At 41.1% G+C, this 25,367-nt stretch overlaps 23 non-coding genes across 23 annotated transcripts; 16 read left to right on the forward strand and 7 right to left on the reverse strand.

Annotated features, from left to right (window-relative positions):
• Positions 1 to 842: 842 nt before the first annotated feature.
• Positions 843 to 937, reverse strand: TRNAI-UAU (transfer RNA isoleucine (anticodon UAU)). Its single transcript has 2 exons — positions 900 to 937; positions 843 to 878 (listed from the first exon to the last, which is right to left on the reverse strand). It is a non-coding gene; the product is annotated as a tRNA-Ile (tRNA).
• Positions 938 to 1,349: 412 nt separating this feature from the next.
• On the forward strand, positions 1,350 to 1,431 carry TRNAS-GCU (transfer RNA serine (anticodon GCU)). The gene has a single exon. It is a non-coding gene; the product is annotated as a tRNA-Ser (tRNA).
• A 589-nt stretch (positions 1,432 to 2,020) lies between these two features.
• TRNAT-UGU (transfer RNA threonine (anticodon UGU)) lies at positions 2,021 to 2,092 on the forward strand. Its single transcript has one exon. It is a non-coding gene; the product is annotated as a tRNA-Thr (tRNA).
• Positions 2,093 to 3,267: 1,175 nt separating this feature from the next.
• Positions 3,268 to 3,362, reverse strand: TRNAI-UAU (transfer RNA isoleucine (anticodon UAU)). Its single transcript has 2 exons — positions 3,325 to 3,362; positions 3,268 to 3,303 (listed from the first exon to the last, which is right to left on the reverse strand). It is a non-coding gene; the product is annotated as a tRNA-Ile (tRNA).
• Positions 3,363 to 3,774: 412 nt separating this feature from the next.
• On the forward strand, positions 3,775 to 3,856 carry TRNAS-GCU (transfer RNA serine (anticodon GCU)). Its single transcript has one exon. It is a non-coding gene; the product is annotated as a tRNA-Ser (tRNA).
• A 589-nt stretch (positions 3,857 to 4,445) lies between these two features.
• On the forward strand, positions 4,446 to 4,517 carry TRNAT-UGU (transfer RNA threonine (anticodon UGU)). The gene has a single exon. It is a non-coding gene; the product is annotated as a tRNA-Thr (tRNA).
• A 1,681-nt stretch (positions 4,518 to 6,198) lies between these two features.
• On the forward strand, positions 6,199 to 6,280 carry TRNAS-GCU (transfer RNA serine (anticodon GCU)). The gene has a single exon. It is a non-coding gene; the product is annotated as a tRNA-Ser (tRNA).
• Positions 6,281 to 6,869: 589 nt separating this feature from the next.
• TRNAT-UGU (transfer RNA threonine (anticodon UGU)) lies at positions 6,870 to 6,941 on the forward strand. The gene has a single exon. It is a non-coding gene; the product is annotated as a tRNA-Thr (tRNA).
• A 2,351-nt stretch (positions 6,942 to 9,292) lies between these two features.
• Positions 9,293 to 9,364, forward strand: TRNAT-UGU (transfer RNA threonine (anticodon UGU)). Its single transcript has one exon. It is a non-coding gene; the product is annotated as a tRNA-Thr (tRNA).
• Positions 9,365 to 10,538: 1,174 nt separating this feature from the next.
• On the reverse strand, positions 10,539 to 10,633 carry TRNAI-UAU (transfer RNA isoleucine (anticodon UAU)). The gene is made up of 2 exons: positions 10,596 to 10,633; positions 10,539 to 10,574 (listed from the first exon to the last, which is right to left on the reverse strand). It is a non-coding gene; the product is annotated as a tRNA-Ile (tRNA).
• A 1,083-nt stretch (positions 10,634 to 11,716) lies between these two features.
• Positions 11,717 to 11,788, forward strand: TRNAT-UGU (transfer RNA threonine (anticodon UGU)). The gene has a single exon. It is a non-coding gene; the product is annotated as a tRNA-Thr (tRNA).
• Positions 11,789 to 12,948: 1,160 nt separating this feature from the next.
• Positions 12,949 to 13,043, reverse strand: TRNAI-UAU (transfer RNA isoleucine (anticodon UAU)). Its single transcript has 2 exons — positions 13,006 to 13,043; positions 12,949 to 12,984 (listed from the first exon to the last, which is right to left on the reverse strand). It is a non-coding gene; the product is annotated as a tRNA-Ile (tRNA).
• A 412-nt stretch (positions 13,044 to 13,455) lies between these two features.
• On the forward strand, positions 13,456 to 13,537 carry TRNAS-GCU (transfer RNA serine (anticodon GCU)). The gene has a single exon. It is a non-coding gene; the product is annotated as a tRNA-Ser (tRNA).
• Positions 13,538 to 14,126: 589 nt separating this feature from the next.
• TRNAT-UGU (transfer RNA threonine (anticodon UGU)) lies at positions 14,127 to 14,198 on the forward strand. The gene has a single exon. It is a non-coding gene; the product is annotated as a tRNA-Thr (tRNA).
• Positions 14,199 to 15,373: 1,175 nt separating this feature from the next.
• TRNAI-UAU (transfer RNA isoleucine (anticodon UAU)) lies at positions 15,374 to 15,468 on the reverse strand. Its single transcript has 2 exons — positions 15,431 to 15,468; positions 15,374 to 15,409 (listed from the first exon to the last, which is right to left on the reverse strand). It is a non-coding gene; the product is annotated as a tRNA-Ile (tRNA).
• A 412-nt stretch (positions 15,469 to 15,880) lies between these two features.
• On the forward strand, positions 15,881 to 15,962 carry TRNAS-GCU (transfer RNA serine (anticodon GCU)). Its single transcript has one exon. It is a non-coding gene; the product is annotated as a tRNA-Ser (tRNA).
• Positions 15,963 to 16,551: 589 nt separating this feature from the next.
• Positions 16,552 to 16,623, forward strand: TRNAT-UGU (transfer RNA threonine (anticodon UGU)). Its single transcript has one exon. It is a non-coding gene; the product is annotated as a tRNA-Thr (tRNA).
• Positions 16,624 to 18,304: 1,681 nt separating this feature from the next.
• Positions 18,305 to 18,386, forward strand: TRNAS-GCU (transfer RNA serine (anticodon GCU)). The gene has a single exon. It is a non-coding gene; the product is annotated as a tRNA-Ser (tRNA).
• A 589-nt stretch (positions 18,387 to 18,975) lies between these two features.
• Positions 18,976 to 19,047, forward strand: TRNAT-UGU (transfer RNA threonine (anticodon UGU)). Its single transcript has one exon. It is a non-coding gene; the product is annotated as a tRNA-Thr (tRNA).
• A 2,351-nt stretch (positions 19,048 to 21,398) lies between these two features.
• TRNAT-UGU (transfer RNA threonine (anticodon UGU)) lies at positions 21,399 to 21,470 on the forward strand. The gene has a single exon. It is a non-coding gene; the product is annotated as a tRNA-Thr (tRNA).
• A 1,174-nt stretch (positions 21,471 to 22,644) lies between these two features.
• TRNAI-UAU (transfer RNA isoleucine (anticodon UAU)) lies at positions 22,645 to 22,739 on the reverse strand. The gene is made up of 2 exons: positions 22,702 to 22,739; positions 22,645 to 22,680 (listed from the first exon to the last, which is right to left on the reverse strand). It is a non-coding gene; the product is annotated as a tRNA-Ile (tRNA).
• Positions 22,740 to 23,822: 1,083 nt separating this feature from the next.
• TRNAT-UGU (transfer RNA threonine (anticodon UGU)) lies at positions 23,823 to 23,894 on the forward strand. Its single transcript has one exon. It is a non-coding gene; the product is annotated as a tRNA-Thr (tRNA).
• Positions 23,895 to 25,054: 1,160 nt separating this feature from the next.
• Positions 25,055 to 25,149, reverse strand: TRNAI-UAU (transfer RNA isoleucine (anticodon UAU)). The gene is made up of 2 exons: positions 25,112 to 25,149; positions 25,055 to 25,090 (listed from the first exon to the last, which is right to left on the reverse strand). It is a non-coding gene; the product is annotated as a tRNA-Ile (tRNA).
• Positions 25,150 to 25,367: the final 218 nt, after the last annotated feature.

The raw sequence follows: 25,367 nt of genomic DNA on the forward strand, positions 1-25,367 counted from the left end.
CAAATTTCACCAAGGAGATGTGAAAGTCTTCCCCCATAAAATACTTTTTTTCCCAGATACCCCGGCTCTTAGGCAAATGAGGTTACTCCTCAAAACCCCACCCCCACTCACCATAAATATCCTTCTCTCCTGCTGTCCATTCAAATGATACAAGGTATCTTGTACATAGAGAGAAAGGGAGAATAGGCAGACTTGCTTCAAAGATTTGGTGACTTTGGATGGGTGGGATGAATGAAGAAGTGAACCTGGTTTCTGGGAAAGGAGTATCGAGATGAAGATGAGGAAAAGTGAACATGGACCACATTCATAGGTTAGAGAAATACATTTAATAGGTTGAATGGTTTTGAAAAGTGAACTTCGAGCAGTAATTGTTGTTTTTTAAACTGCAAAGAAATTAAAAATGAATGTGGGATTGGAGGCACACTCTGAGCAGAAAAGCACCATAAGCTGCTATGGTGCAACTCAAGATGGTGAATAGAACCTTTAATATGATGATGCTCTTCTTTTGCTAGTTTTTTCGAGTCACCTTTTATTGTAAGTAGCTGATACAGCATTTTTTGCAGCTCTTCAGTTTATGGTTATCATGTGAGAACACTGTTTTCATCATATTTATTATTCTACAAATGTATTTTTAAATGCACTGATGTGGTGTTTGCATGAAATGCAAGATGGCACATCATGGAATGTTTAAACTGAGCATCGCGGAGGATATGTGATATTTGGCACCCAGAGGAGTAGGACACGTAGATCCTATAAGAAGTAAAGACTCTCTAGCAAGGGCCGTCCATACTCTGAGTTTAAACTTTACTTTTTGTGAAATGGTTTATGAAAAACAACACGGCTGCTCCAGGTGAGGCTCGAACTCACAACCTCAGCATGGCTCAGTGCAAGTACTGCTGTATAAGTACCGCGCGCTAACCGATTGCGCCACTGGAGCTCTCTCTTTTCACATCTCCCCAGGTGAGCCATCTACAGCTGACCAAGTAGATGACAGACACTGCTCCATCATTCACTGTGCAAAATCGACTCACATGCTAGCATGTTATCATGACTATTAAAAATACAGTCCAAACGGAATAGATTCTATAATTGTCCTATAACATATGCTCTGTCAATTCAAAACCCCATAGAATTATATCTTGACAGTTCTGACAAAGTCTAGGGGAATCTTATGAATATTTGTAATTAGCACATAGTAAGAATTTCCCAAAAATGAAATGTAGGTCCCTGATTGGGGGAAGACGTGGAATGTGAGATCTTGCCTCAGCTGTTTTTTTCTTTTTTAGGTACAGTATATTGACACTTCAGTACCTTTTGTGAAGCAAGGTTTCAGATGGGGCTGTAGGGCAGACGAGGTGGCCGAGTGGTTAAGGCGATGGACTGCTAATCCATTGTGCTCTGCACGCGTGGGTTCGAATCCCACCTTCGTCGGAAAGCCTTCAGAGTCTCTTTTGATGGCCAGCATTTCTTGTAGTATAATTACACTCTCTTTCAAGACAGAGCCAGGATCCGCTAGATGGGATCATCTGACTGTTCCATTTTAACAAATATGTCAAATAAAGTGAAGTATTTTGTGCGTAATAGAAATTAGATCTTTCATGGAGTTTCCAGAGGATTGCCTTTCACTCACTCCTGGCTTATTAACCAGTTTGGATAAATAGATTGATAAGAAAGCAGCTCTTACTCTTAAAGTTTAGGCCGTCTCAAATGAATGACTGTTAACATATGTCTGCCCCACAGAGACAGATCACTTCTAATAAGTGGGTTCTCTATATGTCACTGATTGCAGACATACTAACTAGAGCTATCGGTATGGTCTTGAATGCGAAAACTCTTATTTTCTCATATGAAAATGTAGTTTTTCATACTTCCAAAAAAAGTGCCTTAAGCATGGTCTTCAATGTGTGCGCGCACGTGGACATTCATATGCAACTACGTTTCCATACAGAGTCTCAAAATCATAGATATATTCATACCTCAGTAAGAATACATGTTGCAATTTACATCCTGTGTGCCGACTGGCCTTGTAGCTCAGTGGCAGAGCACTGGTCTTGTAAACCAGGGGTCATGAGTTCAAGCCTCATCAGGGCCTTTTTACATGAGTCTTTCTGTATGTTGTTTTCAAGTCATTCTTCCCTGGAGTCACACCTTGCTTTAGGATTGCTTATTGTCAAGCTTCCCTTTCCTGCTTTCATATTATCAAGAAAATATAATGAAGATCATTGAATTATAAATTATTGCCTCACCACTTCCGATCGCCTGACGAACGCCTGACAAACGCCATTCTCACCCTGCCGGGCAAGCCCTGCCGGGCAAAGCCAAATAAGCCATGCATATTTACAGTTCCTTTGAAAGGCAGAGCAAGGACTAGGACCTCTGTTCCGACTGAATCTGCATCCACAGAAAGGATGTTATAAGGCCCTACAAATTTCACCAAGGAGATGTGAAAGTCTTCCCCCATAAAATACTTTTTTTTCCCAGATACCCCGGCTCTTAGGCAAATGAGGTTACTCCTCAAAACCCCACCCCCACTCACCATAAATATCCTTCTCTCCTGCTGTCCATTCAAATGATACAAGGTATCTTGTACATAGAGAGAAAGGGAGAATAGGCAGACTTGCTTCAAAGATTTGGTGACTTTGGATGGGTGGGTTGAATGAAGAAGTGAACCTGGTTTCTGGGAAAGGAGTATCGAGATGAAGATGAGGAAAAGTGAACATGGACCACATTCATAGGTTAGAGAAATACATTTAATAGGTTGAATGGTTTTGAAAAGTGAACTTCGAGCAGTAATTGTTGTGTTTTAAACTGCAAAGAAATTAAAAATGAATGTGGGATTGGAGGCACACTCTGAGCAGAAAAGCACCATAAGCTGCTATGGTGCAACTCAAGATGGTGAATAGAACCTTTAATATGATGATGCTCTTCTTTTGCTAGTTTTTTCGAGTCACCTTTTATTGTAAGTAGCTGATACAGCATTTTTTGCAGCTCTTCAGTTTATGGTTATCATGTGAGAACACTGTTTTCATCATATTTATTATTCTACAAATGTATTTTTAAATGCACTGATGTGGTGTTTGCATGAAATGCAAGATGGCACATCATGGAATGTTTAAACTGAGCATCGCGGAGGATATGTGATATTTGGCACCCAGAGGAGTAGGACACGTAGATCCTATAAGAAGTAAAGACTCTCTAGCAAGGGCCGTCCATACTCTGAGTTTAAACTTTACTTTTTGTGAAATGGTTTATGAAAAACAACACGGCTGCTCCAGGTGAGGCTTGAACTCACAACCTCGGCATGGCTCAGTGCAAGTACTGCTGTATAAGTACCGCGCGCTAACCGATTGCACCACTGGAGCTCTCTCTTTTCACATCTCCCCAGGTGAGCCATCTACAGCTGACCAAGTAGATGACAGACACTGCTCCATCATTCACTGTGCAAGATCGACTCACATGCTAGCATGTTATCATGACTATTAAAAATACAGTCCAAACGGAATAGATTCTATAATTGTCCTATAACATATGCTCTGTCAATTCAAAACCCCATAGAATTATATCTTGACAGTTCTGACAAAGTCTAGGGGAATCTTATGAATATTTGTAATTAGCACATAGTAAGAATTTCCCAAAAATGAAATGTAGGACCCTGATTGGGGGAAGACGTGGAATGTGAGATCTTGCCTCAGCTGTTTTTTTCTTTTTTAGGTACAGTATATTGACACTTCAGTACCTTTTGTGAAGCAAGGTTTCAGATGGGGCTGTAGGGCAGACGAGGTGGCCGAGTGGTTAAGGCGATGGACTGCTAATCCATTGTGCTCTGCACGCGTGGGTTCGAATCCCACCTTCGTCGGAAAGCCATCAGAGTCTCTTTTGATGGCCAGCATTTCTTGTAGTATAATTACACTCTCTTTCAAGACAGAGCCAGGATCCGCTAGATGGGATCATCTGACTGTTCCATTTTAACAAATATGTCAAATAAAGTGAAGTATTTTGTGCGTAATAGAAATTAGATCTTTCATGGAGTTTCCAGAGGATTGCCTTTCACTCACTCCTGGCTTATTAACCAGTTCGGATAAATAGATTGATAAGAAAGCAGCTCTTACTCCTAAAGTTTAGGCCGTCTCAAATGAATGACTGTTAACATATGTCTGCCCCACAGAGACAGATCACTTCTTATAAGTGGGTTCTCTATATGTCACTGATTGCAGACATACTAACTAGAGCTATCGGTATGGTCTTGAATGCGAAAACTCTTATTTTCTCATATGAAAATGTAGTTTTTCATACTTCCAAAAAAAGTGCCTTAAGCATGGTCTTCAATGTGTGCGCGCACGTGGACATTCATATGCAACTACGTTTCCATACAGAGTCTCAAAATCATAGATATATTCATACCTCAGTAAGAATACATGTTGCAATTTACATCCTGCGTGCAGACTGGCCTTGTAGCTCAGTGGCAGAGCACTGGTCTTGTAAACCAGGGGTCATGAGTTCAAGCCTCATCAGGGCCTTTTTACATGAGTCTTTCTGTATGTTGTTTTCAAGTCATTCTTCCCTGGAGTCACACCTTGCTTTAGGATTGCTTATTGCCAAGCTTCCCTTTCCTGCTTTCATATTATCAAGAAAATATCATGAAGATCATTGAGTTATAAATTATTGCCTCACCCCTTCCGATCGCCTGACGAACGCCTGACAAACGCCATTCTCACCCTGGCGGGCAAGCCCTGCCGGGCAAAGCCAAATAAGCCATGCATATTTACAGTTCCTTTGAAAGGCAGAGCGAGGACTAGGACCTCTGTTCCGACTGAATCTGCATCCACAGAAAGGATGTTATAAGGCCCTACAAATTTCACCAAGGAGATGTGAAAGTCTTCCCCCATAAAATACTTTTTTTCCCAGATACCCCGGCTCTTAGGCAAATGAGGTTACTCCTCAAAACCCCACCCCCACTCACCATAAATATCCTTCTCTCCTGCTGTCCATTCAAATGATACAAGGTATCTTGTACATAGAGAGAAAGGGAGAATAGGCAGACTTGCTTCAAAGATTTGGTGACTTTGGATGGGTGGGATGAATGAAGAAGTGAACCTGGTTTCTGGGAAAGGAGTATCGAGATGAAGATGAGGAAAAGTGAACATGGACCACATTCATAGGTTAGAGAAATACATTTAATAGGTTGAATGGTTTTGAAAAGTGAACTTCGAGCAGTAATTGTTGTTTTTTAAACTGCAAAGAAATTAAAAATGAATGTGGGATTGGAGGCACACTCTGAGCAGAAAAGCACCATAAGCTGCTATGGTGCAACTCAAGATGGTGAATAGAACCTTTAATATGATGATGCTCTTCTTTTGCTAGTTTTTTCGAGTAACCTTTTATTGTAAGTAGCTGATACAGCATTTTTTGCAGCTCTTCAGTTTATGGTTATCATGTGAGAACACTGTTTTCATCATATTTATTATTCTACAAATGTATTTTTAAATGCACTGATGTGGTGTTTGCATGAAATGCAAGATGGCACATCATGGAATGTTTAAACTGAGCATCGCGGAGGATATGTGATATTTGGCACCCAGAGGAGTAGGACACGTAGATCCTATAAGAAGTAAAGACTCTCTAGCAAGGGCCGTCCATACTCTGAGTTTAAACTTTACTTTTTGTGAAATGGTTTATGAAAAACAACACGGCTGCTCCAGGTGAGGCTCGAACTCACAAGCTCAGCATGGCTCAGTGCAAGTACTGCTGTATAAGTACCGCGCGCTAACCGATTGCGCCACTGGAGCTCTCTCTTTTCACATCTCCCCAGGTGAGCCATCTACAGCTGACCAAGTAGATGACAGACACTGCTCCATCATTCACTGTGCAAAATCGACTCACATGCTAGCATGTTATCATGACTATTAAAAATACAGTCCAAACGGAATAGATTCTATAATTGTCCTATAACATATGCTCTGTCAATTCAAAACCCCATAGAATTATATCTTGACAGTTCTGACAAAGTCTAGGGGAATCTTATGAATATTTGTAATTAGCACATAGTAAGAATTTCCCAAAAATGAAATGTAGGTCCCTGATTGGGGGAAGACGTGGAATGTGAGATCTTGCCTCAGCTGTTTTTTTCTTTTTTAGGTACAGTATATTGACACTTCAGTACCTTTTGTGAAGCAAGGTTTCAGATGGGGCTGTAGGGCAGACGAGGTGGCCGAGTGGTTAAGGCGATGGACTGCTAATCCATTGTGCTCTGCACGCGTGGGTTCGAATCCCACCTTCGTCGGAAAGCCATCAGAGTCTCTTTTGATGGCCAGCATTTCTTGTAGTATAATTACACTCTCTTTCAAGACAGAGCCAGGATCCGCTAGATGGGATCATCTGACTGTTCCATTTTAACAAATATGTCAAATAAAGTGAAGTATTTTGTGCGTAATAGAAATTAGATCTTTCATGGAGTTTCCAGAGGATTGCCTTTCACTCACTCCTGGCTTATTAACCAGTTTGGATAAATAGATTGATAAGAAAGCAGCTCTTACTCCTAAAGTTTAGGCCGTCTCAAATGAATGACTGTTAACATATGTCTGCCCCACAGAGACAGATCACTTCTAATAAGTGGGTTCTCTATATGTCACTGATTGCAGACATACTAACTAGAGCAATCGGTATGGTCTTGAATGCGAAAACTCTTATTTTCTCATATGAAAATGTAGTTTTTCATACTTCCAAAAAAAGTGCCTTAAGCATGGTCTTCAATGTGTGCGCGCACGTGGACATTCATATGCAACTACGTTTCCATACAGAGTCTCAAAATCATAGATATATTCATACCTCAGTAAGAATACATGTTGCAATTTACATCCTGTGTGCCGACTGGCCTTGTAGCTCAGTGGCAGAGCACTGGTCTTGTAAACCAGGGGTCATGAGTTCAAGCCTCATCAGGGCCTTTTTACATGAGTCTTTCTGTATGTTGTTTTCAAGTCATTCTTCCCTGGAGTCACACCTTGCTTTAGGATTGCTTATTGCCAAGCTTCCCTTTCCTGCTTTCATATTATCAAGAAAATATCATGAAGATCATTGAATTATAAATTATTGCCTCACCCCTTCCGATCGCCTGACGAACGCCTGACAAACGCCATTCTCACCCTGGCGGGCAAGCCCTGCCGGGCAAAGCCAAATAAGCCATGCATATTTACAGTTCCTTTGAAAGGCAGAGCGAGGACTAGGACCTCTGTTCCGACTGAATCTGCATCCACAGAAAGGATGTTATAAGGCCCTACAAATTTCACCAAGGAGATGTGAAAGTCTTCCCCCATAAAATACTTTTTTTCCCAGATACCCCGGCTCTTAGGCAAATGAGGTTACTCCTCAAAACCCCACCCCCACTCACCATAAATATCCTTCTCTCCTGCTGTCCATTCAAATGATACAAGGTATCTTGTACATAGAGAGAAAGGGAGAATAGGCAGACTTGCTTCAAAGATTTGGTGACTTTGGATGGGTGGGTTGAATGAAGAAGTGAACCTGGTTTCTGGGAAAGGAGTATCGAGATGAAGATGAGGAAAAGTGAACATGGACCACATTCATAGGTTAGAGAAATACATTTAATAGGTTGAATGGTTTTGAAAAGTGAACTTCGAGCAGTAATTGTTGTTTTTTAAACTGCAAAGAAATTAAAAATGAATGTGGGATTGGAGGCACACTCTGAGCAGAAAAGCACCATAAGCTGCTATGGTGCAACTCAAGATGGTGAATAGAACCTTTAATATGATGATGCTCTTCTTTTGCTAGTTTTTTCGAGTCACCTTTTATTGTAAGTAGCTGATACAGCATTTTTTGCAGCTCTTCAGTTTATGGTTATCATGTGAGAACACTGTTTTCATCATATTTATTATTCTACAAATGTATTTTTAAATGCACTGATGTGGTGTTTGCATGAAATGCAAGATGGCACATCATGGAATGTTTAAACTGAGCATCGCGGAGGATATGTGATATTTGGCACCCAGAGGAGTAGGACACGTAGATCCTATAAGAAGTAAAGACTCTCTAGCAAGGGCCGTCCATACTCTGAGTTTAAACTTTACTTTTTGTGAAATGGTTTATGAAAATCAACACGGCTGCTACAGGTGAGGCTCGAACTCACAACCTCGGCATGGCTCAGTGCAAGTACTGCTGTATAAGAACCGCGCGCTAACCGATTGCGCCACTGGAGTTCTCTCTTTTCACATCTCCCCAGGTGAGCCATCTACAGCTGACCAAGTAGATGACAGACACTGCTCCATCATTCACTGTGCAAGATCGACTCACATGCTAGCATGTTATCATGACTATTAAAAATACAGTCCAAACGGAATAGATTCTATAATTGTCCTATAACATATGCTCTGTCTATTCAAACCCCATAGAATTATATCTTGACAGTTCTGACAAAGTCTAGGGGAATCTTATGAATATTTGTAATTAGCACATAGTAAGAATTTCCCAAAAATGAAATGTAGGTCCCTGATTGGGGGAAGACGTGGAATGTGAGATCTTGCCTCAGCTGTTTTTTTCTTTTTTAGGTACAGTATATTGACACTTCAGTACCTTTTGTGAAGCAAGGTTTCAGATGGGGCTGTAGGGCAGACGAGGTGGCCGAGTGGTTATGGCGATGGACTGCTAATCCATTGTGCTCTGCATGCGTGGGTTCGAATCCCACCTTCGTCGGAAAGCCATCAGAGTCTCTTTTGATGGCCAGCATTTCTTGTAGTATAATTACACTCTCTTTCAAGACAGAGCCAGGATCCGCTAGATGGGATCATCTGACTGTTCCATTTCAACAAATATGTCAAATAAAGTGAAGTATTTTGTGCGTAATAGAAATTAGATCTTTCATGGAGTTTCCAGAGGATTGCCTTTCACTCACTCCTGGCTTATTAACCAGTTTGGATAAATAGATTGATAAGAAAGCAGCTCTTACTCCTAAAGTTTAGGCCGTCTCAAATGAATGACTGTTAACATATGTCTGCCCCACAGAGACAGATCACTTCTAATAAGTGGGTTCTCTATATGTCACTGATTGCAGACATACTAACTAGAGCTATCGGTATGGTCTTGAATGCGAAAACTCTTATTTTCTCATATGAAAATGTAGTTTTTCATACTTCCAAAAAAAGTGCCTTAAGCATGGTCTTCAATGTGTGCGCGCACGTGGACATTCATATGCAACTACGTTTCCATACAGAGTCTCAAAATCATAGATATATTCATACCTCAGTAAGAATACATGTTGCAATTTACATCCTGCGTGCAGGCTGGCCTTGTAGCTCAGTGGCAGAGCACTGGTCTTGTAAACCAGGGGTCATGAGTTCAAGCCTCATCAGGGCCTTTTTACATGAGTCTTTCTGTATGTTGTTTTCAAGTCATTCTTCCCTGGAGTCACACCTTGCTTTAGGATTGCTTATTGCCAAGCTTCCCTTTCCTGCTTTCATATTATCAAGAAAATATCATGAAGATCATTGAATTATAAATTATTGCCTCACCCCTTCCGATCGCCTGACGAACGCCTGACAAACGCCATTCTCACCCTGGCGGGCAAGCCATGCCGGGCAAAGCCAAATAAGCCATGCATATTTACAGTTCCTTTGAAAGGCAGAGCGAGGACTAGGACCTCTGTTCCGACTGAATCTGCATCCACAGAAAGGATGTTATAAGGCCCTACAAATTTCACCAAGGAGATGTGAAAGTCTTCCCCCATAAAATACTTTTTTTCCCAGATACCCCGGCTCTTAGGCAAATGAGGTTACTCCTCAAAACCCCACCCCCACTCACCATAAATATCCTTCTCTCCTGCTGTCCATTCAAATGATACAAGGTATCTTGTACATAGAGAGAAAGGGAGAATAGGCAGACTTGCTTCAAAGATTTGGTGACTTTGGATGGGTGGGTTGAATGAAGAAGTGAACCTGGTTTCTGGGAAAGGAGTATCGAGATGAAGATGAGGAAAAGTGAACATGGACCACATTCATAGGTTAGAGAAATACATTTAATAGGTTGAATGGTTTTGAAAAGTGAACTTCGAGCAGTAATTGTTGTTTTTTAAACTGCAAAGAAATTAAAAATGAATGTGGGATTGGAGGCACACTCTGAGCAGAAAAGCACCATAAGCTGCTATGGTGCAACTCAAGATGGTGAATAGAACCTTTAATATGATGATGCTCTTCTTTTGCTAGTTTTTTCGAGTCACCTTTTATTGTAAGTAGCTGATACAGCATTTTTTGCAGCTCTTCAGTTTATGGTTATCATGTGAGAACACTGTTTTCATCATATTTATTATTCTACAAATGTATTTTTAAATGCACTGATGTGGTGTTTGCATGAAATGCAAGATGGCACATCATGGAATGTTTAAACTGAGCATCGCGGAGGATATGTGATATTTGGCACCCAGAGGAGTAGGACACGTAGATCCTATAAGAAGTAAAGACTCTCTAGCAAGGGCCGTCCATACTCTGAGTTTAAACTTTACTTTTTGTGAAATGGTTTATGAAAAACAACACGGCTGCTCCAGGTGAGGCTCGAACTCACAACCTCGGCATGGCTCAGTGCAAGTACTGCTGTATAAGTACCGCGCGCTAACCGATTGCGCCACTGGAGCTCTCTCTTTTCACATCTCCCCAGGTGAGCCATCTACAGCTGACCAAGTAGATGACAGACACTGCTCCATCATTCACTGTGCAAGATCGACTCACATGCTAGCATGTTATCATGACTATTAAAAATACAGTCCAAACGGAATAGATTCTATAATTGTCCTATAACATATGCTCTGTCTATTCAAAACCCCATAGAATTATATCTTGACAGTTCTGACAAAGTCTAGGGGAATCTTATGAATATTTGTAATTAGCACATAGTAAGAATTTCCCAAAAATGAAATGTAGGTCCCTGATTGGGGGAAGACGTGGAATGTGAGATCTTGCCTCAGCTGTTTTTTTCTTTTTTAGGTACAGTATATTGACACTTCAGTACCTTTTGTGAAGCAAGGTTTCAGATGGGCTTGTAGGGCAGACGAGGTGGCCGTGTGGTTAAGGCGATGGACTGCTAATCCATTGTGCTCTGCACGCGTGGGTTCGAATCCCACCTTCGTCGGAAAGCCATCAGAGTCTCTTTTGATGGCCAGCATTTCTTGTAGTATAATTACACTCTCTTTCAAGACAGAGCCAGGATCCGCTAGATGGGATCATCTGACTGTTCCATTTTAACAAATATGTCAAATAAAGTGAAGTATTTTGTGCGTAATAGAAATTAGATCTTTCATGGAGTTTCCAGAGGATTGCCTTTCACTCACTCCTGGCTTATTAACCAGTTTGGATAAATAGATTGATAAGAAAGCAGCTCTTACTCCTAAAGTTTAGGCCGTCTCAAATGAATGACTGTTAACATATGTCTGCCCCACAGAGACAGATCACTTCTAATAAGTGGGTTCTCTATATGTCACTGATTGCAGACATACTAACTAGAGCTATCGGTATGGTCTTGAATGCGAAAACTCTTATTTTCTCATATGAAAATGTAGTTTTTCACACTTCCAAAAAAAGTGCCTTAAGCATGGTCTTCAATGTGTGCGCGCACGTGGACATTCATATGCAACTACGTTTCCATACAGAGTCTCAAAATCATAGATATATTCATACCTCAGTAAGAATACATGTTGCAATTTACATCCTGTGTGCCGACTGGCCTTGTAGCTCAGTGGCAGAGCACTGGTCTTGTAAACCAGGGGTCATGAGTTCAAGCCTCATCAGGGCCTTTTTACATGAGTCTTTCTGTATGTTGTTTTCAAGTCATTCTTCCCTGGAGTCACACCTTGCTTTAGGATTGCTTATTGTCAAGCTTCCCTTTCCTGCTTTCATATTATCAAGAATATATAATGAAGATCATTGAATTATAAATTATTGCCTCACCCCTTCCGATCGCCTGACGAACGCCTGACAAACGCCATTCTCACCCTGCCGGGCAAAGCCAAATAAGCCATGCATATTTACAGTTCCTTTGAAAGGCAGAGCAAGGACTAGGACCTCTGTTCCGACTGAATCTGCATCCACAGAAAGGATGTTATAAGGCCCTACAAATTTCACCAAGGAGATGTGAAAGTCTTCCCCCATAAAATACTTTTTTTCCCAGATACCCCGGCTCTTAGGCAAATGAGGTTACTCCTCAAAACCCCACCCCCACTCACCATAAATATCCTTCTCTCCTGCTGTCCATTCAAATGATACAAGGTATCTTGTACATAGAGAGAAAGGGAGAATAGGCAGACTTGCTTCAAAGATTTGGTGACTTTGGATGGGTGGGTTGAATGAAGAAGTGAACCTGGTTTCTGGGAAAGGAGTATCGAGATGAAGATGAGGAAAAGTGAACATGGACCACATTCATAGGTTAGAGAAATACATTTAATAGGTTGAATGGTTTTGAAAAGTGAACTTCGAGCAGTAATTGTTGTTTTTTAAACTGCAAAGAAATTAAAAATGAATGTGGGATTGGATGCACACTCTGAGCAGAAAAGCACCATAAGCTGCTATGGTGCAACTCAAGATGGTGAATAGAACCTTTAATATGATGATGCTCTTCTTTTGCTAGTTTTTTCGAGTCACCTTTTATTGTAAGTAGCTGATACAGCATTTTTTGCAGCTCTTCAGTTTATGGTTATCATGTGAGAACACTGTTTTCATCATATTTATTATTCTACAAATGTATTTTTAAATGCACTGATGTGGTGTTTGCATGAAATGCAAGATGGCACATCATGGAATGTTTAAACTGAGCATCGCGGAGGATATGTGATATTTGGCACCCAGAGGAGTAGGACACGTAGATCCTATAAGAAGTAAAGACTCTCTAGCAAGGGCCGTCCATACTCTGAGTTTAAACTTTACTTTTTGTGAAATGGTTTATGAAAAACAACACGGCTGCTCCAGGTGAGGCTCGAACTCACAACCTCGGCATGGCTCAGTGCAAGTACTGCTGTATAAGTACCGCGCGCTAACCGATTGCGCCACTGGAGCTCTCTCTTTTCACATCTCCCCAGGTGAGCCATCTACAGCTGACCAAGTAGATGACAGACACTGCTCCATCATTCACTGTGCAAGATCGACTCACATGCTAGCATGTTATCATGACTATTAAAAATACAGTCCAAACGGAATAGATTCTATAATTGTCCTATAACATATGCTCTGTCAATTCAAAACCCCATAGAATTATATCTTGACAGTTCTGACAAAGTCTAGGGGAATCTTATGAATATTTGTAATTAGCACATAGTAAGAATTTCCCAAAAATGAAATGTAGGTCCCTGATTGGGGGAAGACGTGGAATGTGAGATCTTGCCTCAGCTGTTTTTTTCTTTTTTAGGTACAGTATATTGACACTTCAGTACCTTTTGTGAAGCAAGGTTTCAGATGGGGCTGTAGGGCAGACGAGGTGGCCGAGTGGTTAAGGCGATGGACTGCTAATCCATTGTGCTCTGCACGCGTGGGTTCGAATCCCACCTTCGTCGGAAAGCCTTCAGAGTCTCTTTTGATGGCCAGCATTTCTTGTAGTATAATTACACTCTCTTTCAAGACAGAGCCAGGATCCGCTAGATGGGATCATCTGACTGTTCCATTTTAACAAATATGTCAAATAAAGTGAAGTATTTTGTGCGTAATAGAAATTAGATCTTTCATGGAGTTTCCAGAGGATTGCCTTTCACTCACTCCTGGCTTATTAACCAGTTTGGATAAATAGATTGATAAGAAAGCAGCTCTTACTCTTAAAGTTTAGGCCGTCTCAAATGAATGACTGTTAACATATGTCTGCCCCACAGAGACAGATCACTTCTAATAAGTGGGTTCTCTATATGTCACTGATTGCAGACATACTAACTAGAGCTATCGGTATGGTCTTGAATGCGAAAACTCTTATTTTCTCATATGAAAATGTAGTTTTTCATACTTCCAAAAAAAGTGCCTTAAGCATGGTCTTCAATGTGTGCGCGCACGTGGACATTCATATGCAACTACGTTTCCATACAGAGTCTCAAAATCATAGATATATTCATACCTCAGTAAGAATACATGTTGCAATTTACATCCTGTGTGCCGACTGGCCTTGTAGCTCAGTGGCAGAGCACTGGTCTTGTAAACCAGGGGTCATGAGTTCAAGCCTCATCAGGGCCTTTTTACATGAGTCTTTCTGTATGTTGTTTTCAAGTCATTCTTCCCTGGAGTCACACCTTGCTTTAGGATTGCTTATTGTCAAGCTTCCCTTTCCTGCTTTCATATTATCAAGAAAATATAATGAAGATCATTGAATTATAAATTATTGCCTCACCACTTCCGATCGCCTGACGAACGCCTGACAAACGCCATTCTCACCCTGCCGGGCAAGCCCTGCCGGGCAAAGCCAAATAAGCCATGCATATTTACAGTTCCTTTGAAAGGCAGAGCAAGGACTAGGACCTCTGTTCCGACTGAATCTGCATCCACAGAAAGGATGTTATAAGGCCCTACAAATTTCACCAAGGAGATGTGAAAGTCTTCCCCCATAAAATACTTTTTTTTCCCAGATACCCCGGCTCTTAGGCAAATGAGGTTACTCCTCAAAACCCCACCCCCACTCACCATAAATATCCTTCTCTCCTGCTGTCCATTCAAATGATACAAGGTATCTTGTACATAGAGAGAAAGGGAGAATAGGCAGACTTGCTTCAAAGATTTGGTGACTTTGGATGGGTGGGTTGAATGAAGAAGTGAACCTGGTTTCTGGGAAAGGAGTATCGAGATGAAGATGAGGAAAAGTGAACATGGACCACATTCATAGGTTAGAGAAATACATTTAATAGGTTGAATGGTTTTGAAAAGTGAACTTCGAGCAGTAATTGTTGTGTTTTAAACTGCAAAGAAATTAAAAATGAATGTGGGATTGGAGGCACACTCTGAGCAGAAAAGCACCATAAGCTGCTATGGTGCAACTCAAGATGGTGAATAGAACCTTTAATATGATGATGCTCTTCTTTTGCTAGTTTTTTCGAGTCACCTTTTATTGTAAGTAGCTGATACAGCATTTTTTGCAGCTCTTCAGTTTATGGTTATCATGTGAGAACACTGTTTTCATCATATTTATTATTCTACAAATGTATTTTTAAATGCACTGATGTGGTGTTTGCATGAAATGCAAGATGGCACATCATGGAATGTTTAAACTGAGCATCGCGGAGGATATGTGATATTTGGCACCCAGAGGAGTAGGACACGTAGATCCTATAAGAAGTAAAGACTCTCTAGCAAGGGCCGTCCATACTCTGAGTTTAAACTTTACTTTTTGTGAAATGGTTTATGAAAAACAACACGGCTGCTCCAGGTGAGGCTTGAACTCACAACCTCGGCATGGCTCAGTGCAAGTACTGCTGTATAAGTACCGCGCGCTAACCGATTGCACCACTGGAGCTCTCTCTTTTCACATCTCCCCAGGTGAGCCATCTACAGCTGACCAAGTAGATGACAGACACTGCTCCATCATTCACTGTGCAAGATCGACTCACATGCTAGCATGTTATCATGACTATTAAAAATACAGTCCAAACGGAATAGATTCTATAATTGTCCTATAACATATGCTCTGTCAATTCAAAACCCCATAGAATTATATCTTGACAGTTCTGACAAAGTCTAGGGGAATCTTATGAATATTTGTAATTAGCACATAGTAAGAATTTCCCAAAAATGAAATGTAGGACCCTGATTGGGGGAAGACGTGGAATGTGAGATCTTGCCTCAGCTGTTTTTTTCTTTTTTAGGTACAGTATATTGACACTTCAGTACCTTTTGTGAAGCAAGGTTTCAGATGGGGCTGTAGGGCAGACGAGGTGGCCGAGTGGTTAAGGCGATGGACTGCTAATCCATTGTGCTCTGCACGCGTGGGTTCGAATCCCACCTTCGTCGGAAAGCCATCAGAGTCTCTTTTGATGGCCAGCATTTCTTGTAGTATAATTACACTCTCTTTCAAGACAGAGCCAGGATCCGCTAGATGGGATCATCTGACTGTTCCATTTTAACAAATATGTCAAATAAAGTGAAGTATTTTGTGCGTAATAGAAATTAGATCTTTCATGGAGTTTCCAGAGGATTGCCTTTCACTCACTCCTGGCTTATTAACCAGTTCGGATAAATAGATTGATAAGAAAGCAGCTCTTACTCCTAAAGTTTAGGCCGTCTCAAATGAATGACTGTTAACATATGTCTGCCCCACAGAGACAGATCACTTCTTATAAGTGGGTTCTCTATATGTCACTGATTGCAGACATACTAACTAGAGCTATCGGTATGGTCTTGAATGCGAAAACTCTTATTTTCTCATATGAAAATGTAGTTTTTCATACTTCCAAAAAAAGTGCCTTAAGCATGGTCTTCAATGTGTGCGCGCACGTGGACATTCATATGCAACTACGTTTCCATACAGAGTCTCAAAATCATAGATATATTCATACCTCAGTAAGAATACATGTTGCAATTTACATCCTGCGTGCAGACTGGCCTTGTAGCTCAGTGGCAGAGCACTGGTCTTGTAAACCAGGGGTCATGAGTTCAAGCCTCATCAGGGCCTTTTTACATGAGTCTTTCTGTATGTTGTTTTCAAGTCATTCTTCCCTGGAGTCACACCTTGCTTTAGGATTGCTTATTGCCAAGCTTCCCTTTCCTGCTTTCATATTATCAAGAAAATATCATGAAGATCATTGAGTTATAAATTATTGCCTCACCCCTTCCGATCGCCTGACGAACGCCTGACAAACGCCATTCTCACCCTGGCGGGCAAGCCCTGCCGGGCAAAGCCAAATAAGCCATGCATATTTACAGTTCCTTTGAAAGGCAGAGCGAGGACTAGGACCTCTGTTCCGACTGAATCTGCATCCACAGAAAGGATGTTATAAGGCCCTACAAATTTCACCAAGGAGATGTGAAAGTCTTCCCCCATAAAATACTTTTTTTCCCAGATACCCCGGCTCTTAGGCAAATGAGGTTACTCCTCAAAACCCCACCCCCACTCACCATAAATATCCTTCTCTCCTGCTGTCCATTCAAATGATACAAGGTATCTTGTACATAGAGAGAAAGGGAGAATAGGCAGACTTGCTTCAAAGATTTGGTGACTTTGGATGGGTGGGATGAATGAAGAAGTGAACCTGGTTTCTGGGAAAGGAGTATCGAGATGAAGATGAGGAAAAGTGAACATGGACCACATTCATAGGTTAGAGAAATACATTTAATAGGTTGAATGGTTTTGAAAAGTGAACTTCGAGCAGTAATTGTTGTTTTTTAAACTGCAAAGAAATTAAAAATGAATGTGGGATTGGAGGCACACTCTGAGCAGAAAAGCACCATAAGCTGCTATGGTGCAACTCAAGATGGTGAATAGAACCTTTAATATGATGATGCTCTTCTTTTGCTAGTTTTTTCGAGTAACCTTTTATTGTAAGTAGCTGATACAGCATTTTTTGCAGCTCTTCAGTTTATGGTTATCATGTGAGAACACTGTTTTCATCATATTTATTATTCTACAAATGTATTTTTAAATGCACTGATGTGGTGTTTGCATGAAATGCAAGATGGCACATCATGGAATGTTTAAACTGAGCATCGCGGAGGATATGTGATATTTGGCACCCAGAGGAGTAGGACACGTAGATCCTATAAGAAGTAAAGACTCTCTAGCAAGGGCCGTCCATACTCTGAGTTTAAACTTTACTTTTTGTGAAATGGTTTATGAAAAACAACACGGCTGCTCCAGGTGAGGCTCGAACTCACAAGCTCAGCATGGCTCAGTGCAAGTACTGCTGTATAAGTACCGCGCGCTAACCGATTGCGCCACTGGAGCTCTCTCTTTTCACATCTCCCCAGGTGAGCCATCTACAGCTGACCAAGTAGATGACAGACACTGCTCCATCATTCACTGTGCAAAATCGACTCACATGCTAGCATGTTATCATGACTATTAAAAATACAGTCCAAACGGAATAGATTCTATAATTGTCCTATAACATATGCTCTGTCAATTCAAAACCCCATAGAATTATATCTTGACAGTTCTGACAAAGTCTAGGGGAATCTTATGAATATTTGTAATTAGCACATAGTAAGAATTTCCCAAAAATGAAATGTAGGTCCCTGATTGGGGGAAGACGTGGAATGTGAGATCTTGCCTCAGCTGTTTTTTTCTTTTTTAGGTACAGTATATTGACACTTCAGTACCTTTTGTGAAGCAAGGTTTCAGATGGGGCTGTAGGGCAGACGAGGTGGCCGAGTGGTTAAGGCGATGGACTGCTAATCCATTGTGCTCTGCACGCGTGGGTTCGAATCCCACCTTCGTCGGAAAGCCATCAGAGTCTCTTTTGATGGCCAGCATTTCTTGTAGTATAATTACACTCTCTTTCAAGACAGAGCCAGGATCCGCTAGATGGGATCATCTGACTGTTCCATTTTAACAAATATGTCAAATAAAGTGAAGTATTTTGTGCGTAATAGAAATTAGATCTTTCATGGAGTTTCCAGAGGATTGCCTTTCACTCACTCCTGGCTTATTAACCAGTTTGGATAAATAGATTGATAAGAAAGCAGCTCTTACTCCTAAAGTTTAGGCCGTCTCAAATGAATGACTGTTAACATATGTCTGCCCCACAGAGACAGATCACTTCTAATAAGTGGGTTCTCTATATGTCACTGATTGCAGACATACTAACTAGAGCAATCGGTATGGTCTTGAATGCGAAAACTCTTATTTTCTCATATGAAAATGTAGTTTTTCATACTTCCAAAAAAAGTGCCTTAAGCATGGTCTTCAATGTGTGCGCGCACGTGGACATTCATATGCAACTACGTTTCCATACAGAGTCTCAAAATCATAGATATATTCATACCTCAGTAAGAATACATGTTGCAATTTACATCCTGTGTGCCGACTGGCCTTGTAGCTCAGTGGCAGAGCACTGGTCTTGTAAACCAGGGGTCATGAGTTCAAGCCTCATCAGGGCCTTTTTACATGAGTCTTTCTGTATGTTGTTTTCAAGTCATTCTTCCCTGGAGTCACACCTTGCTTTAGGATTGCTTATTGCCAAGCTTCCCTTTCCTGCTTTCATATTATCAAGAAAATATCATGAAGATCATTGAATTATAAATTATTGCCTCACCCCTTCCGATCGCCTGACGAACGCCTGACAAACGCCATTCTCACCCTGGCGGGCAAGCCCTGCCGGGCAAAGCCAAATAAGCCATGCATATTTACAGTTCCTTTGAAAGGCAGAGCGAGGACTAGGACCTCTGTTCCGACTGAATCTGCATCCACAGAAAGGATGTTATAAGGCCCTACAAATTTCACCAAGGAGATGTGAAAGTCTTCCCCCATAAAATACTTTTTTTCCCAGATACCCCGGCTCTTAGGCAAATGAGGTTACTCCTCAAAACCCCACCCCCACTCACCATAAATATCCTTCTCTCCTGCTGTCCATTCAAATGATACAAGGTATCTTGTACATAGAGAGAAAGGGAGAATAGGCAGACTTGCTTCAAAGATTTGGTGACTTTGGATGGGTGGGTTGAATGAAGAAGTGAACCTGGTTTCTGGGAAAGGAGTATCGAGATGAAGATGAGGAAAAGTGAACATGGACCACATTCATAGGTTAGAGAAATACATTTAATAGGTTGAATGGTTTTGAAAAGTGAACTTCGAGCAGTAATTGTTGTTTTTTAAACTGCAAAGAAATTAAAAATGAATGTGGGATTGGAGGCACACTCTGAGCAGAAAAGCACCATAAGCTGCTATGGTGCAACTCAAGATGGTGAATAGAACCTTTAATATGATGATGCTCTTCTTTTGCTAGTTTTTTCGAGTCACCTTTTATTGTAAGTAGCTGATACAGCATTTTTTGCAGCTCTTCAGTTTATGGTTATCATGTGAGAACACTGTTTTCATCATATTTATTATTCTACAAATGTATTTTTAAATGCACTGATGTGGTGTTTGCATGAAATGCAAGATGGCACATCATGGAATGTTTAAACTGAGCATCGCGGAGGATATGTGATATTTGGCACCCAGAGGAGTAGGACACGTAGATCCTATAAGAAGTAAAGACTCTCTAGCAAGGGCCGTCCATACTCTGAGTTTAAACTTTACTTTTTGTGAAATGGTTTATGAAAATCAACACGGCTGCTACAGGTGAGGCTCGAACTCACAACCTCGGCATGGCTCAGTGCAAGTACTGCTGTATAAGAACCGCGCGCTAACCGATTGCGCCACTGGAGTTCTCTCTTTTCACATCTCCCCAGGTGAGCCATCTACAGCTGACCAAGTAGATGACAGACACTGCTCCATCATTCACTGTGCAAGATCGACTCACATGCTAGCATGTTATCATGACTATTAAAAATACAGTCCAAACGGAATAGATTCTATAATTGTCCTATAACATATGCTCTGTCTATTCAAACCCCATAGAATTATATCTTGACAGTTCTGACAAAGTCTAGGGGAATCTTATGAATATTTGTAATTAGCACATAGTAAGAATTTCCCAAAAATGAAATGTAGGTCCCTGATTGGGGGAAGACGTGGAATGTGAGATCTTGCCTCAGCTGTTTTTTTCTTTTTTAGGTACAGTATATTGACACTTCAGTACCTTTTGTGAAGCAAGGTTTCAGATGGGGCTGTAGGGCAGACGAGGTGGCCGAGTGGTTATGGCGATGGACTGCTAATCCATTGTGCTCTGCATGCGTGGGTTCGAATCCCACCTTCGTCGGAAAGCCATCAGAGTCTCTTTTGATGGCCAGCATTTCTTGTAGTATAATTACACTCTCTTTCAAGACAGAGCCAGGATCCGCTAGATGGGATCATCTGACTGTTCCATTTCAACAAATATGTCAAATAAAGTGAAGTATTTTGTGCGTAATAGAAATTAGATCTTTCATGGAGTTTCCAGAGGATTGCCTTTCACTCACTCCTGGCTTATTAACCAGTTTGGATAAATAGATTGATAAGAAAGCAGCTCTTACTCCTAAAGTTTAGGCCGTCTCAAATGAATGACTGTTAACATATGTCTGCCCCACAGAGACAGATCACTTCTAATAAGTGGGTTCTCTATATGTCACTGATTGCAGACATACTAACTAGAGCTATCGGTATGGTCTTGAATGCGAAAACTCTTATTTTCTCATATGAAAATGTAGTTTTTCATACTTCCAAAAAAAGTGCCTTAAGCATGGTCTTCAATGTGTGCGCGCACGTGGACATTCATATGCAACTACGTTTCCATACAGAGTCTCAAAATCATAGATATATTCATACCTCAGTAAGAATACATGTTGCAATTTACATCCTGCGTGCAGGCTGGCCTTGTAGCTCAGTGGCAGAGCACTGGTCTTGTAAACCAGGGGTCATGAGTTCAAGCCTCATCAGGGCCTTTTTACATGAGTCTTTCTGTATGTTGTTTTCAAGTCATTCTTCCCTGGAGTCACACCTTGCTTTAGGATTGCTTATTGCCAAGCTTCCCTTTCCTGCTTTCATATTATCAAGAAAATATCATGAAGATCATTGAATTATAAATTATTGCCTCACCCCTTCCGATCGCCTGACGAACGCCTGACAAACGCCATTCTCACCCTGGCGGGCAAGCCATGCCGGGCAAAGCCAAATAAGCCATGCATATTTACAGTTCCTTTGAAAGGCAGAGCGAGGACTAGGACCTCTGTTCCGACTGAATCTGCATCCACAGAAAGGATGTTATAAGGCCCTACAAATTTCACCAAGGAGATGTGAAAGTCTTCCCCCATAAAATACTTTTTTTCCCAGATACCCCGGCTCTTAGGCAAATGAGGTTACTCCTCAAAACCCCACCCCCACTCACCATAAATATCCTTCTCTCCTGCTGTCCATTCAAATGATACAAGGTATCTTGTACATAGAGAGAAAGGGAGAATAGGCAGACTTGCTTCAAAGATTTGGTGACTTTGGATGGGTGGGTTGAATGAAGAAGTGAACCTGGTTTCTGGGAAAGGAGTATCGAGATGAAGATGAGGAAAAGTGAACATGGACCACATTCATAGGTTAGAGAAATACATTTAATAGGTTGAATGGTTTTGAAAAGTGAACTTCGAGCAGTAATTGTTGTTTTTTAAACTGCAAAGAAATTAAAAATGAATGTGGGATTGGAGGCACACTCTGAGCAGAAAAGCACCATAAGCTGCTATGGTGCAACTCAAGATGGTGAATAGAACCTTTAATATGATGATGCTCTTCTTTTGCTAGTTTTTTCGAGTCACCTTTTATTGTAAGTAGCTGATACAGCATTTTTTGCAGCTCTTCAGTTTATGGTTATCATGTGAGAACACTGTTTTCATCATATTTATTATTCTACAAATGTATTTTTAAATGCACTGATGTGGTGTTTGCATGAAATGCAAGATGGCACATCATGGAATGTTTAAACTGAGCATCGCGGAGGATATGTGATATTTGGCACCCAGAGGAGTAGGACACGTAGATCCTATAAGAAGTAAAGACTCTCTAGCAAGGGCCGTCCATACTCTGAGTTTAAACTTTACTTTTTGTGAAATGGTTTATGAAAAACAACACGGCTGCTCCAGGTGAGGCTCGAACTCACAACCTCGGCATGGCTCAGTGCAAGTACTGCTGTATAAGTACCGCGCGCTAACCGATTGCGCCACTGGAGCTCTCTCTTTTCACATCTCCCCAGGTGAGCCATCTACAGCTGACCAAGTAGATGACAGACACTGCTCCATCATTCACTGTGCAAGATCGACTCACATGCTAGCATGTTATCATGACTATTAAAAATACAGTCCAAACGGAATAGATTCTATAATTGTCCTATAACATATGCTCTGTCTATTCAAAACCCCATAGAATTATATCTTGACAGTTCTGACAAAGTCTAGGGGAATCTTATGAATATTTGTAATTAGCACATAGTAAGAATTTCCCAAAAATGAAATGTAGGTCCCTGATTGGGGGAAGACGTGGAATGTGAGATCTTGCCTCAGCTGTTTTTTTCTTTTTTAGGTACAGTATATTGACACTTCAGTACCTTTTGTGAAGCAAGGTTTCAGATGGGCTTGTAGGGCAGACGAGGTGGCCGTGTGGTTAAGGCGATGGACTGCTAATCCATTGTGCTCTGCACGCGTGGGTTCGAATCCCACCTTCGTCGGAAAGCCATCAGAGTCTCTTTTGATGGCCAGCATTTCTTGTAGTATAATTACACTCTCTTTCAAGACAGAGCCAGGATCCGCTAGATGGGATCATCTGACTGTTCCATTTTAACAAATATGTCAAATAAAGTGAAGTATTTTGTGCGTAATAGAAATTAGATCTTTCATGGAGTTTCCAGAGGATTGCCTTTCACTCACTCCTGGCTTATTAACCAGTTTGGATAAATAGATTGATAAGAAAGCAGCTCTTACTCCTAAAGTTTAGGCCGTCTCAAATGAATGACTGTTAACATATGTCTGCCCCACAGAGACAGATCACTTCTAATAAGTGGGTTCTCTATATGTCACTGATTGCAGACATACTAACTAGAGCTATCGGTATGGTCTTGAATGCGAAAACTCTTATTTTCTCATATGAAAATGTAGTTTTTCACACTTCCAAAAAAAGTGCCTTAAGCATGGTCTTCAATGTGTGCGCGCACGTGGACATTCATATGCAACTACGTTTCCATACAGAGTCTCAAAATCATAGATATATTCATACCTCAGTAAGAATACATGTTGCAATTTACATCCTGTGTGCCGACTGGCCTTGTAGCTCAGTGGCAGAGCACTGGTCTTGTAAACCAGGGGTCATGAGTTCAAGCCTCATCAGGGCCTTTTTACATGAGTCTTTCTGTATGTTGTTTTCAAGTCATTCTTCCCTGGAGTCACACCTTGCTTTAGGATTGCTTATTGTCAAGCTTCCCTTTCCTGCTTTCATATTATCAAGAATATATAATGAAGATCATTGAATTATAAATTATTGCCTCACCCCTTCCGATCGCCTGACGAACGCCTGACAAACGCCATTCTCACCCTGCCGGGCAAAGCCAAATAAGCCATGCATATTTACAGTTCCTTTGAAAGGCAGAGCAAGGACTAGGACCTCTGTTCCGACTGAATCTGCATCCACAGAAAGGATGTTATAAGGCCCTACAAATTTCACCAAGGAGATGTGAAAGTCTTCCCCCATAAAATACTTTTTTTCCCAGATACCCCGGCTCTTAGGCAAATGAGGTTACTCCTCAAAACCCCACCCCCACTCACCATAAATATCCTTCTCTCCTGCTGTCCATTCAAATGATACAAGGTATCTTGTACATAGAGAGAAAGGGAGAATAGGCAGACTTGCTTCAAAGATTTGGTGACTTTGGATGGGTGGGTTGAATGAAGAAGTGAACCTGGTTTCTGGGAAAGGAGTATCGAGATGAAGATGAGGAAAAGTGAACATGGACCACATTCATAGGTTAGAGAAATACATTTAATAGGTTGAATGGTTTTGAAAAGTGAACTTCGAGCAGTAATTGTTGTTTTTTAAACTGCAAAGAAATTAAAAATGAATGTGGGATTGGATGCACACTCTGAGCAGAAAAGCACCATAAGCTGCTATGGTGCAACTCAAGATGGTGAATAGAACCTTTAATATGATGATGCTCTTCTTTTGCTAGTTTTTTCGAGTCACCTTTTATTGTAAGTAGCTGATACAGCATTTTTTGCAGCTCTTCAGTTTATGGTTATCATGTGAGAACACTGTTTTCATCATATTTATTATTCTACAAATGTATTTTTAAATGCACTGATGTGGTGTTTGCATGAAATGCAAGATGGCACATCATGGAATGTTTAAACTGAGCATCGCGGAGGATATGTGATATTTGGCACCCAGAGGAGTAGGACACGTAGATCCTATAAGAAGTAAAGACTCTCTAGCAAGGGCCGTCCATACTCTGAGTTTAAACTTTACTTTTTGTGAAATGGTTTATGAAAAACAACACGGCTGCTCCAGGTGAGGCTCGAACTCACAACCTCGGCATGGCTCAGTGCAAGTACTGCTGTATAAGTACCGCGCGCTAACCGATTGCGCCACTGGAGCTCTCTCTTTTCACATCTCCCCAGGTGAGCCATCTACAGCTGACCAAGTAGATGACAGACACTGCTCCATCATTCACTGTGCAAGATCGACTCACATGCTAGCATGTTATCATGACTATTAAAAATACAGTCCAAACGGAATAGATTCTATAATTGTCCTATAACATATGCTCTGTCAATTCAAAACCCCATAGAATTATATCTTGACAGTTCTGACAA

This window comes from Triturus cristatus, chromosome 12, assembly GCF_964204655.1.
Source record: "Triturus cristatus chromosome 12, aTriCri1.1, whole genome shotgun sequence".
Lineage (NCBI taxonomy): Eukaryota > Metazoa > Chordata > Amphibia > Caudata > Salamandridae > Triturus > Triturus cristatus.